The 13,393-nt window shown below is 38.5% G+C and overlaps 1 protein-coding gene across 1 annotated transcript in view; it reads left to right on the top strand.

Moving 5' to 3' along the window:
* Nucleotides 1-13,393, top strand: part of PRTG (protogenin) — an 88,373-nt gene that overhangs the window by 22,846 nt on the left and 52,134 nt on the right. The window lies entirely within an intron of this gene.

The following is a 13,393-nucleotide window of genomic DNA, read 5'->3' as shown; positions in this document are numbered from 1 at the left end:
GAGTCCTCCTTTCCTCTTGACTTTCTGCATTGGGATCTATCAGAAACTCTCTCACAATAGCTTCCATTCTGTATGTAGAGAAGCCAATATACTTTTCTACTTTCTGAGGATACTGTGAGAAAGAAGGAATAAGAGGATACTGTAGGAAAGAAAGAATAAATTAGAAACCTAAATAATAAGAAAGAATAAAATAAAAACCTCGCCCAAAATAGTCTACTTGACTTCCAAGTTTTCAGAAAGAGAAAACACTGCATATGAAACCTCAGACTAGTCTTAATTTTGAGAAGCTGCTGGTGAAAACTGTCTCTGTGTGTGTGTGTGTCTGTCTGTGTGTGGCCAGAAACACTTTTACAGAATCTAGTCCCAACCCAAACGGTGGAGAGCTTAGTGATCTTTGGTGGACATATTCAGGCTTGGTTATTCCTGTACAGCGTTTTTTAAAGTGATCATTTGTCAGCCACTGAATTAGGAGCTTTAAAGAAAGGAGCAGAGGGACCTGAAAGTGTTAGAGGAAACAAATGAGATTGCAGCTGACATCTCCAAGGGAACTTTTGTTCAAGGGTGCTCAGGCTGTTGACCTCTTTGCTTCTCCATTTCATTGCCTTTATAGCATTCTTCAGTACCAGAAAAGTAGTGGCTTGTTTGTGACTGGGCAAATGCTACCTCTTTTTTCTTTTTTTTTTCTCTTTTTTCTTTTTTTTTTCTCTTTTTTCTTTTTTTTTTCTCTTTTTTCTTTTTTTTTTCTCTTTTTTCTTTTTTTTCTTCTCTTTTTTCTTTTTTTTCTTCTCTTTTTTCTTTTTTTTCTTCTCTTTTTTCTTTTTTTTTCTCTTTTTTCTTTTTTTTTCTCTTTTTTCTTTTTTTTTTTTCTCTTTTGGTAGGGGAGGCAATCATGGACATTGCTGTGCAAAGATTTTAATGCACAAAGAAATAGTTTTGTGTTGTATTTTAAAAATGTGGGTTTTATATATGAAGCTAATGATTTATTTCCTTTTCTCCCTTCTTATCAGAGATTGGAGAGTAATTCCTAGTGATCTGCATCTTAGTTTGGAAAACATCATCTAAAAATTACACTTCTAGATATCTGTCAGCAGGTTGGCAAAAATATGAGAGAGGAAAGGAAAAATTAAAACTTACTGTTGTTTCTCCCTTTTTTCATTCCTTTCTCTATTGTACGTCCTTCTCTTTGTTTAGTTTTAATGGTGTAACTAAGTATATGGTAGGCTAGAGTAGATGTTTTTGCAATAAGGTGACCATAAGTTGTAGCAGAGCAGACTGTTTCCCAGGTGTAATTGACTGGTGGTTTGTTGGAGGCAAAACTGCAGTAAGCTCTGCAAAGGAGCTCACCTGGTAGCTTGGCAATCAGGGCCCTGGAGAAGATTTGTCCAGACCAGAGCAGAGGTAATGAATTAAGAACAGCAGAAAGGGCAGATGGCCCAAATCCTCACTCATTACCTCATCTGGGGTCTCCTTGGTATTTATCAGTGAAAGCTTTCTGTAATTACCCCTATGTGAAGAGCAGTATCTGGTCCCTCCAAAACTCAAAATGTGATTTTTTGAAAGGGTCTTGCAGACTAATGCCTCAGAAAGATTTGATCCTTGCCTACAACCTGCCAATACTATTCTGTGAACTGAAACATGGGGAGCACATGGTGTGAAGGATCAGTGTTGTCTATAGGGAATGTGAAATTTCATGGCCAAACCCAGCTCATTCTTTGTGCTTAAATGTCTTTCACACTGTAAAATGGGGTTTCTAATCTTGTTAGTTTTTTGCAATATTACCTTTTTACTTTTGTTTATTGTTTAGGCTTGTGTTTTTAGTTGAGTATTGGCATATTTTGCATTTATTTATTTAAGAAAAAAAAAGATCTTTGTAACAAGTAGTAAAAGAAAACAGAACAACTCCCTTGCCTTCCAGCCTTCCTTCTTCCCTCCTTCTGATCCCAACAAAGCAATACACGTCAGAGTTCTGGAGTAATACGTACACCATCTAGAGAACTGAGGAGGCAGGAGGCACAGTATTTTCTTAATAAAGGGTCTCTTATCTCTCTGAGGTAAGGCCCTGACTCAAAGCCTATTGAAATCAAGGGTGAGGCTCTTACTGGTCAACAGGCTGGAAAAAATGAAGAAATATGTATCAGCAGTCTTAAACGCCTGCTCTCAAACTCTCTGCATTTGTGAACATGAAGTGCATGGATGCCAATAAGCTATGCCAGTACCTCCCAAAATGTCATCTCATTTTGATAAAATCTATTCTTTGGCATAGGAAAAAAAAATGGTAGAAAGGGAAGAGGAACTCAAGTTTTAGTGCTAAGCTCTAGTGGCTCCTAAAAATGCAGCTCTGTAGTTTCTCACTCTGCAGGGTTTTCCAAAGCATCAGAATAATAATGATCACTGTAGAATATGATTGTGTTCTGAACAAGCTGTAATTCCAATCCACCTTCTTTAAAATGTTAAAATGCCTGCTAGGAGATTCTAAAATCTTTGGGATAGACAGATTAATAGGTGTCCCATATCAATTATGGATGATGTCAAATCAATGCAGCAGTTTCAGTCTCATTTAACCTCCCTATTATTTAATTGTAATGCTCCAAGGTAATCGCCTGAGACTAGGCTCCTTTTTCAATACAATTCTGAAGTATCGTCTTCAAAACTTGCTGCTATGGTGTTCATACTATAACGATCTAAGAATTTCTTAATATTGCTAAAGTCACAGAGGAACATTTCTTTATAATTTTGTTTTCACTTTAGGAAGAGAAAATTGGTGTTTTAGGTTTATCCTAGAAATACGTTTAACTCAAGAAATATCTGTTAAAATACACAGTGTAATCTGTTTCACAAATAGCATGGTGATAGGCTAAATGTTATCCTGCTTGCTGATATTTCCAGTATACACAGCAGGCTGTGGGATTTTGTTCTACATGTTCCTGAACAATGTAGAGAGAGTTTATTAAAAAGAGGGACCACTATTTACACTATTTCCTTCTTTTAAGGACATTTCCCTGCCACTTGGAGTGATTATAGAGGCGTTTTTCAAAACTACTCATGAGGAAAACCTGATTTTTCTGTGGTATTGACAGTATAGATTTAGGGCTAGATGCACAGTTAGATTTTTCTGTTGAATTTTCATCCTGCCAGCACAGTAGTTCTTCTGCAGATCCATGAGCTTTTTGTCTTGTGAAAATACTCTGCTAGCTGTTGAGCTGCATGCTCAGATGTTTCTGGAGAAAGGTATTAACAAAGAATCTGAAAAGTACAGAAATATTTCTGTATGTAGAAATACTAACTTAGGTGCCAAGCCTTGCTTTGTAGCAATGTTAGTAGTAAAAAATGTACACCTGACTATAAGGGCTTTTAAACTGACAGGATACTGTGGTTTGAGGAGTCCTTTTATTTATGTAATGCTACTGTTTGCTTGTTTCCGTGTCTCTCATATTTTCTTTTTTCTTTCTGCCTTAAAATACTTATTTTCTGTTATGTAATATCTGATTTAGGTACTTTTTTTCTTTTGTCATGTTTGGTCTTCAACCGCTAGGTTTTCCAGGAAAATTATTTTATTTTTCATGTTGGGAAATTAAATGCCATACTCGCTAATGGCAAACTAGCATATTTCTGTAATGTAATTTTAGGTCTATATCCTGTCTTCTTTCTAAGAGTGAGTTCTTAACTAACCAGCTTGATAGAACAAAGGAGAGGAAGAAATTAAAGCTAAAATATGAAGCTGGAAAACAAAACAGAAAGGTAAAATGAATACCCTTAAACAGGGATGACCATGTTTCCAGCAATTCAAGCGAATACTGATTTTAAAGTCATGTCTAACAGTTTAGTGTTAGTACCTCATTAAAATCCAGGGATTAATAGCAGGAATCTCATTGTTGCACATTACAAGGATTTAGTTTAATTTGGCGTTAGAGGGTACAAGGTGCCATTCTAGCAAAGCTATACCCAAGGTATCAGTGAGGTGAAGTGGGATGGCCAAAAGACTGTGGTTTCTCTAACTGTACCAGTTACACTATATATTTTTTTATATAAATATATACACCTGTACGGATTTAAAAATTGTAATGAACTGGTTCAATAATCTTTTAATAATGTATGTTATCTTTGGAAGTGAAATTGTCTGGAAAAGCTTGTTTGAAATACTAAGAAAGGCAGCTGGAGTTATAGGTCCATGCTGCCTTTCTGGGACTGGAAGTGTGGTTGGGCTCAGGTTAGTTCAAGGACTTTAAAATCTCTGGATACTGATGTTGGAGATTCAACCTGTAAACGAGACTTCCTTGTGTATTAGATAAGGATAATGGGCAATATTCTGCCCTTCACCCCTGCGATGCAGCATGTGCAGAGTGTGTGAGTAGTTGGAACAGGGCTGGTTGTTATTCTCCTTCTTTTCATACTACAGGTGTTTCTGAGCATGCAAGCGAGAAGAACAACCATCTTGAGAGCCCTAATTTATGAATTAATGAATTTGAGGAGAGGCATAGGATGAGAGTATGGACACTACAGTCCCCTCCCTGGTTTTAGATTTTGGGGAGGAGAAGACGATTGGTTGGTTGTTATTGCTATCGGTTGCTTTTTGTTAAGCTATCTCAGCACATTAGTATGTCAATGTGTGGTAGCATTTACTGCCAGGGATTAATACAGAGAAAAAAATTACAATTTTAAAATCCTAGTGTAAAAAGTTAAGCACCTGATATAGTGTTATCCAGAATTTTCATTATGAGTTCTTAACATCTTGACAGTGATGTCAGCAGCCAATGGCAGAAATTAAAAGTAACAGCTGGCTTTAGGGAAAAAGCCACACTTCCAATTTATCAGAAGAGTCAAATCTCTGGTAATTTACAAGAATGCCATTTACCAGTATGTTGTTTGAATTACAATCTCTTCTTCTTTAGTCTTTTATAAAAACAGTCACCATGAACTGACAATTCTCCTTTGTGCCTGAAAGAGCCAAATGTGTTCTGGATGATACCACTTCCTCTTACAGATGGAACTCAGTTCTGTCTCAAACTCAGTTGTTCACCTTAAATAATAGCCATTAAGAGGAGGAAAATATCTGTACGATGAGTGAAACTGAAGGAATCAAAAGTCTTTGTAGATGCTTGCATTTATGAGCTGAGCTACCAGAGGTCCATAGTTCAGAAGCAAGTCTTTCTGATGCCTGGAGTGGTCAAGACTGGAGGACTAATGGTTGGGTCCCAAGTTAACACACACTGTTGCATTTCAAAGAAAAGCAAGATAAGATAAAATCAAGTCTGATCCTCGGAGTTAGAGAAGGACCAATTAAAGGAGTGTGCTTTGCAAGGTGCAAAATCCAACAAGTAGTCTCTTCCTCTGTTGTGCGTATGTGCGTGTTTTGGTTTTTTTTAATACTTTGTCTTTGGTTTTCTTCCAATTACATTGGATTTCATCCAGCTCAATGAAGAGGATGTCAGATGGTTTGTTCCTCAAATGTTTAGTTCATAATTATATGAAGACATGTTCTTTAGTATGGTGCTGCTGTCTTCATCTGGTCACAGTATATCAGGAAAATTCAATTTCCTCTTGATCTTGTCTCCTGCTGCTGCAGCTGTAGCAATGCCTCTACTGTGACAACAGTAGATTGTTGTCTGATTGCTTTCCAGAATGACTTAAAATTTCGGATGGACTTGCACTTACTTGCAGAGTAAGTACTTTTTCTGTGTAAGTGGGTCCAATTAACTACAGTAATCCGAACAGGGACTTCAACATAGTTAACTTCAACATAGTTATAATACTTCTTTCACTTTATTCTTCTCTTTTTCTATTTTTTTAAATTTTATTTTCTTTCAACAGAGGAAATTTATTGGCTGGGTAAAATCAGGCTGACACTTTGCAAATTTTCTCTTGCAGTCTTGGTCCTACTCATGTCCCCACTGACTTACAACACTGCAGGTTCTGAGTTTTTGCAGAGCAGGCAGTACCAGTGATGTGGTTACCTGAATTGTCCATGGTGTTTTGCTGAAAACAGATATAATTTGGACCAAATGAAGTCAACAGGAATCTGTAAGGAAAAGCTGAGCATTGTAATCTCTTTCATCAACTGTAGTGCCTATGTTCAGTATGGTAATCCTGCTGAATAATACATGCATTAATGAAGAGAAACTTGGGGGGGGAGAGAACCTGAAGGAAGGAAAGAAGGAAAAATCCAACTTCCTTGTTAATGGATTTAAGATTGTTGTGAATGGAATACACGCAGAAGACAGCATTTGCTTGTAATTGAGCAAATGTAGAAAAATTGTAGTCCATGTGCCAAGAAATTCACAATTTAAGTAGGAAAAAAGAGACAATAAAGAGATTCAGACAGGAGACTACAAGGAAATTATACTGGTCTACATGTTCTGTCTTGCTCTAGCAGCCTAACGGTTACTGAAATCTTTTTGAGTGCATCATGACATTGTAAGGACAGGTTAGATCAAGAACCTTAAAGCAGTCCCTGCTAGAATGTAGTGTTCTCTGATGCTCATACTTTATATGAGCATATCTGCTATTTTATATTCATATTTAGTGGTAACTGAAGATGTTCAGAGTCAATTGGAAGATTCTCGGTAATTTGGTGACTTAATTGTGAGGATATTATATTGCCTTTAAATAGTGATGCAAAGGAGATGTTTTTCTCGTGTCTGTAATATAAGTTACCGTTTAAATCAGACCTTGAATGACCTAGAAGCAGCAAGTTCCTAACCCCTTGTGTAAAATACATGTCCTCTGAGATGACATTTACAGACTATGTGCTTCTGCATGAATTGATGTATAAACTGCTTCCTTAGCAGCTTACTAAACACAGGGCTTTTTAAATGCCTCAAGAGCTGTCATCTACCTGCGTCCTAGAGATCCTGTTTTATGAGACTTTGCAGGTATCTGGAGAGATTCTCCTTGTGTATCTAGGGTTCCGTACTAAAGTATGGAACCCTAAACCTATCGTGTGCAAACCTCATGAAGTTCAACAAGGCCAAGTGCAAGGTCCTGCACGTGGGTCAGGGGAATCCCAAGCACAAATACAGGCTAGGCGGAGGATGGATTGAGAGCAGCCCTAAGGAGAGGGACTTGGCGGTGTTGGTGGATGAGAAGATCAACACGAGCCAGCAATGTGCCCTCGCAGTGCGGAAAGCCAACAGCATCCTGGGCTGCATCCCTGGCAGTGTGGCCAGCAGGGTGAGGGAGGGGATTCTGCCCCTCTGCTCTGGGGAGACCCCACCTGCAGTGCTGCCTCCAGCTCTGGGGCCACCAACATGAGAAGGACATGGACCTGTTGGAGCGGGGCCAGAGGAGGGCCGTGAAGATGATCAGAGGGCTGGAGCCCCTCTGCTGTGAGGACAGGCTGAGAGAGTTGGGGTTGTTCAGCCTGGAGAAGAGAAGGCTCTGGGGAGACCTTACAGCAGCTTTACATTATCTGAAGGATGACTATAAGGGAACTGGAGAGGGGCTTTTTACAAGGGCATGCGGTGATAGGATGAGGGGTAATGGCCTCAAACTGGAAGAGGGGAGATTTAGATTTGATATTAGGAAGAAATGTTTCACTGTGAGGGTGGTGAGGCACTGGAACGGGTTGCCCAGAGAAGCTGTGGATGCCCCATCCCTGGAGATGTTCAAGGCCAGGCTGGATGGGGCTTGGAGCAGCCTGGTCTAGTGGGAGGTGTCCCTGCCCAGGGCAGGGGGTTGGCACTAGATGATCTTCAAGGTCCCTTCTAACCCAAACCATACTGTAATACTATGATTCTATGGTCATTGTATGTTGTATGCCAAAATTGGCTTTATGATTTTTTTTAATTAAAATTATTAATTTTAAATTGAAGCACAACAGGTTATAACCTGCTTCATAATTTAAAAAAAAAGCCAATAATATTTTACTTTGAAAGATTTGGATTTCCCCATGTACTTTGAATTTGTTCTCTTTGCACACATGTCCCTCTAAAAAAGCAATACTCTCTTGTAGACTGCAGCCTATATGGATTAAAGATAGTCAGGTTTGTTTTGGACTGAACCGTTTAGGTTTGTGTTGCTGTAACGCTTATCTTCAGTTCAACTTATTTTCAAATCATGAATACATCATTCAAAAAAGTAGGATGATGTTTTGTTTTTAAAAATCAGTAGGGCTGTCCTCCTCTTTCGAAGGTGGTTGAAGAGCTGTTGAGGCATCAGAGACTCCCTCCTGTACCTGTTGATCATCTTGTCACTTTTTTCCGTGAAATAAGTTTATTGACTCACTTAGCTTGAAAAGAATGGAGGTGTGGAAGGATACAGATCAAGCTATTGAAATGCATCAGCTGTTGAATAGTAAGTGTACAGACCATTGTCCGGGAGTAGTGGTCCCAGGTAAGGCCGAGGGTGGCACTCCTCAGGGGATTGGTGTCTGACTGACACAATACCAAGGGGTGCTGCTGGCACTGCCTCTGTGTTAGATACCCTTTTGTTTATGTACTAGCTTCATTATCTTATCTCCACAGATTTTAGGGCCTATCGATGTAAAACATATTGATAAAGCTCTGAAGAGCAAAGAAGAATGAAAGAGAAGGTGGAAGGGGAAGGCGGAAGGCTGGAAAACTGAAGAGCCTCTTCATACAAATCTACTCTGAATTGTCTTTTTGCTTGGGGGCGGGGGGAACAAAAGCATTAGTAGATTCTGGATGTTTCGGAAGGACAAAATTATTTTCTTTCTGAAAGGATCTTTACTGTAGCATTTGGTATGAGGAAAGTGGCAGGACCAGTGTCACTGCCCCAGGACAGGTAGGTGACAGCCCAGGCTCCCCTCTTGCTGGCGGTTGTATCACCTCCCTTAACTTGCCTGGTCCTTGCTAATACATTTCCCTTTAGCAACCTCACCTGAACTTCCCCTTCTAGAGCTAAAGCCTCTTCCTGCTTTTTGTCTTCTTACTGATTAATGAGAGGCATCGCTCCCTGTCCTCTCTAATATCTTCTTTGTATATTTGTAAGACTGTCACTTCTCTCTTCAGTTTTCTTTCCCAGGGCTAATCAGGTCCCAGGTCTTAATCTTTTCTTACTGGTCAGGATCTCTTTTCTCCTGGAATCTCTCATTCTTATGCCTCACATCTTAAAAATAATAATTCTAGGTCAAACAACACTTTGTTAAAATTTTAAGGCTGAATGTAAGATAACACTGTGCTTGTGGTAGCACATACAGAATGCCCTTTCACAGTAATCCCTTTTCACTTACAGTTATGAGAAACTTTACCCATATTGCTTCATTTGTGTGACATTCACCTCTGAACTGTGTCTACTAAGTAGAACACGAGCTCCCAAATATTTTATTTAATTTTTACTAGCATCTCCTGGGAAAATCAGCAAACATCCACCCATTAGATCACTTGACGGCAGCTCCAGCTCTTGTTGAATTTTTAAACCCTGCTTCAGAGACAGAGAGCATCACGAAAACTAGATCAAAAGGAGAAAATTCATTATTAAATTTATCATGTGCTGTTCTGAAATGCATTTCTTTGGAAAAAGCCATAGCTTTTCTTTAACATGCAAGTTTATTTTTCTCAAATGAAACCTCTTCAACTGAGAATTTAAAAAAAAAAAAAAAAAAGAAAGAAAAAGATTCTTGGTTTCATTTGAAGGGTTAGGGCTATTGTGTAATTCTCAATAGCATTAACACATAAGTTCTGCAAATGGCATTATGCACTTTTGTTCTTTCCACCTGAGCAGTTCATCTTTCTGAGTGGCCGTTGTCTCTTGAGAAACACTGAAGTGGTCGGTGTCATGTGCTGGAGAGTTTCTGGCTATTTGCTGCATTCTGGTTACATGAAACCCAATTCTGTGCTACTGTTTCAGTTCAGAGAGTAATTTCAGTTGAGGGGCTTTATCTCCCATTCTTTCAGTTTCTTTATTACACAGTTGCAGTCCAGTCTGGGGCTAGTGTCAGCTGTGGTGAAACCCGCAAGCTTTAGCAATGATGAACGTGTAGGTTGTTGGAATTTCTTTTGCTCCTTAAGAAAGCTCGTTCAGAAAATCACTTAATGCCACAAAGTGTGCGAGTAGAAAGTGCAGCATTTAAGGGAAAAAGTCACCTGGACTTGTGTTTGAATAAGCTTCAGGACTTCATTTCAGGAGTGAATGGAGTGGGTGTGTGTTGTGTTTCTTTCTTGTTTGTTTGTTTCTCTCTCTTTTTTTTTTTTTCTTTTAATTTAAGTGAGTGAAGGACTGCTGCTGTATTTGAACAAAAAGGTGTGAGGGATGAGCTTCTTACGGTTTACTTTTTCGTACCTTAATAGTTAAGGCTATGTAAACCTGTTTAGGTACACAAATTATTTTTTTCATGCAGGCAGAATAGTATTCAATCTGTGTGTGGTGAAGGAGACACCAGCAGTGTTTCTCTAATATTTAATCAGTGTATGACAGCAAGTAATCATTTGGATTTTGAGTCTATGGATATTTGCCTGGATACCAGAACTGAACTCTGATTTCTCTCTGCATAGGTAACTTTATTGGACAAAACTGTGTTTTATACCATCAAAGATATTCATACTCAAAAGTAACTATACAAACACATGTTCCCATCACATAAATTGCAGGAGTTTATAAAAGTAAATACAGTTTCTAGCTATTGTTTTCTTCTTCTGTAAGCGGCATTTGGTATCTTGCAAGTTAAAAAGGGTGGGAGCATCAGGTTCTTGGAGCAACATTAATTGTTTTCTTTTGGCTATAAATCTGGGAACAAAATGATTAAATAGACTGGAGAAGAGGGGGAAACAAATAAAAAGGCACTTACATTTATTGCATTTTGCAGGGTTGTTTTCGGGAACAACGTATGTCTCTCGAGACTTTGTTTCTTATCCATTTTATAGAGCTCTGGCCTCTTAACAGCACTGCTTTAATGACTTTTTCTTGGGGTTCTGAGTTGGTATCAACGCTTGCCATGAAAACAAGCCTGTTACAAAGAGGTCAGGTTTCACGAGACAGCAATAGACTTGTAAAAACAGATTTTACTGGAACAAATAAAGTCAGAATTAAGAAGAAACCAGAGATTTGCGTAAAGAAACAAGATACAGAAGGGGCAAGTACTGAGATAAACTGATAAACAGTGTATAAATTTAGATGAGAGATAAGTGGGGATTTTTTGTTTCTAAAACCACATTTAGTGACATTAATGAGTTTTTCTGAAGATTTTGCGCAGTTCTCTGGAGTTCTGACTTTTGCTGTCTTTAAAGATTGATTTTCTGAGGAAATGCGTCGTTCCTGCTCAGGAGGAAAAAATATTCTTTAAATATCAGCTTCAATTAACAACTTGCATTGGATTTTCTAACTAGTATAGCTGAATCTGTTCTTGCTTGCTATCATGATGGCATTTTGTGTTCTGTAAAATACTAATGTTCCTCAGTTTCTTTTGTCGTTCTTGAGAGTATCACTTCTGTCTTTAATCTTCAGCTGTAATGTACCGGATGCATGGAAATAATTCTTTTTATATACATAAATGAAAACTGAATATTGTGTTTCTGTTGTCTCAATCTGTCCCTTTAAATAATCGTGCTGATATAAGAAAATTCTGGGTGTGATTTTTATAGTTTCTATGGAGATGAAACTTCTAAAAGGTGTGCGAGAGCTTTGCTTCGATAAGGCTGGCTTTCTGCCGTGTTAAAATGGTCCTTTCTTATACCGCTGGCTGTGTGGTGCAGCCGTGCTACATGATGGTCTGAAACTCGAGTTACGTTGATTTGTGTTGTTCTTATTGTCTATGCCTTCATTACATTCCTAGAGCTTTTATTTTAAAGCTAAGGAGGCTTGCCTGGTTTGCTACATTGTACTTTCAGTAAATAAATGAAGAATGCAAAGCACTACGTTTTCTGTTAGAAAATCTGTTAGGAACAGCACTAGGGAAATAGTATTCTGACTCCAGGTGAACACATGTTTTCTGTGTAGGAAGGAGTTAGAACGGAGAAGGAGGGATGGGAGGAAGTAAGACAAGCCTGGATGCCTTTTTTTTTTTTTCTCTTTTTTTTCACCACTCTCTTCTGTGGTGGAAAACTACGGGAGAGTTGGACTACATGAAATTAATCAGAAAGCAAATCCAGAAAGTTTCAGAGTTTCAGGAACAACCTGCTGTATGTGTAGGTGATTTGACTTGCACTGAGTCTGTCTGTTCTGTGAAGCTGAACTTCTGTAGGTAGGCAAAGAACTATTAAGTCTCTTTTTTCTTCTGATGATTCCTTAGCAAGCAAAAGAAAATCTGTTTAAGGAGAGAACTATTTTCCTGTCTTCCCTCAACAGGCTTTAAATGTAAGACTTGTGTTGTAACATTTTTATGCAAGTTGTGGGGTTTTTTTGTTTTATCTTGGACCTGGTACTGCTCATAAATGAAACAAAGAACAAAAAGTGGAACGTAGGGAACGGTGTTAAATTCTGCTGGTGAGAGAGGCTAGCTCTGTCTGCAGTGAAGGTGGGTAGGGAGCAGGCTGCAGAGTGTGCTGGGGCTGTGGGGACCCGCTGCCAAAAGCACCGGACTGGTCGTAAAAATGGATGCTAGCAGCATCTCTGCTTGTGTACTGGGCATATGAATCACATTTGAGGTGCCAGACCTAGTTTCCAACAGCCATGGTGTTTGCATCATGTGGCCACAACTGCTTTCAGGTGATTTTGCTGTACAAGGTGGTTCGGTTGTCTTGTTAATCACAGTCTTGGAGAGGTCTGTTCACAAAGCTGTTTTCTATATAATTTATACAAGATTTATGTTTCTATATAACTTATACATGAGTAGAAATTTATTTGAAATCTGATTTTTTTAAAAAACAAATCAGTACCATTGAGTTTATGCAGAGGTTGTTCCCTGCGCAGTTATGGGGGTGGGAATGTGTGTGGAATTATTTGAGTTGCAAGTTATCCAAAAAGAGTTGCCTCTGAAGAGTTGTTCTTTCTGTTAATTATGTTGTAAGTAGCAGTAAATGGAGCAATTAATTAGAGGGGCTTGTATTCCTTTCCCTTTGGCTTTTATTTTCTGAGCAAAGAAATCCAACTACTGATCAATTTCTTAGGTGTCTGTTATCTGGAAGGTATTTATTGATCTGCCACTTCAATTGGCTCAGTTTTGTGAACTCCTTAAGTTGTAAATGCTTGAAATTATATTGGTGCTTTATGCATCAGACATCCTCTCAGTGACTGCTTGGACTGTTGGGATGAAAGTGTTCTTACATGATTAAACTTATTTTGAGATCTTTGGTTTTGATTTCTTTCTCTTATCAAACATGAACTTGTACAATTATATAAATGCTTTTACTACAGTGAGTATTATTAAAGGACTAAAATATGACTGTCAGGGACCAAATGTTGTTTTGGAAATTCTCTAGCGCAGTCAGATTTTTTTTATTTTTTTTTTTTTATGTATAGTGGGGTGGTCAGTCGCAAAAGAGTTGAACTGACATGAACTTCA

The sequence above is a fragment of the Rissa tridactyla genome, chromosome 9, assembly GCF_028500815.1.
Source record: "Rissa tridactyla isolate bRisTri1 chromosome 9, bRisTri1.patW.cur.20221130, whole genome shotgun sequence".
Taxonomy (NCBI): Eukaryota; Metazoa; Chordata; class Aves; order Charadriiformes; family Laridae; genus Rissa; species Rissa tridactyla.
The sequence above is the reverse complement of the archived record's forward strand: the minus strand, read 5'-3'. Positions and strand labels throughout refer to the sequence as shown.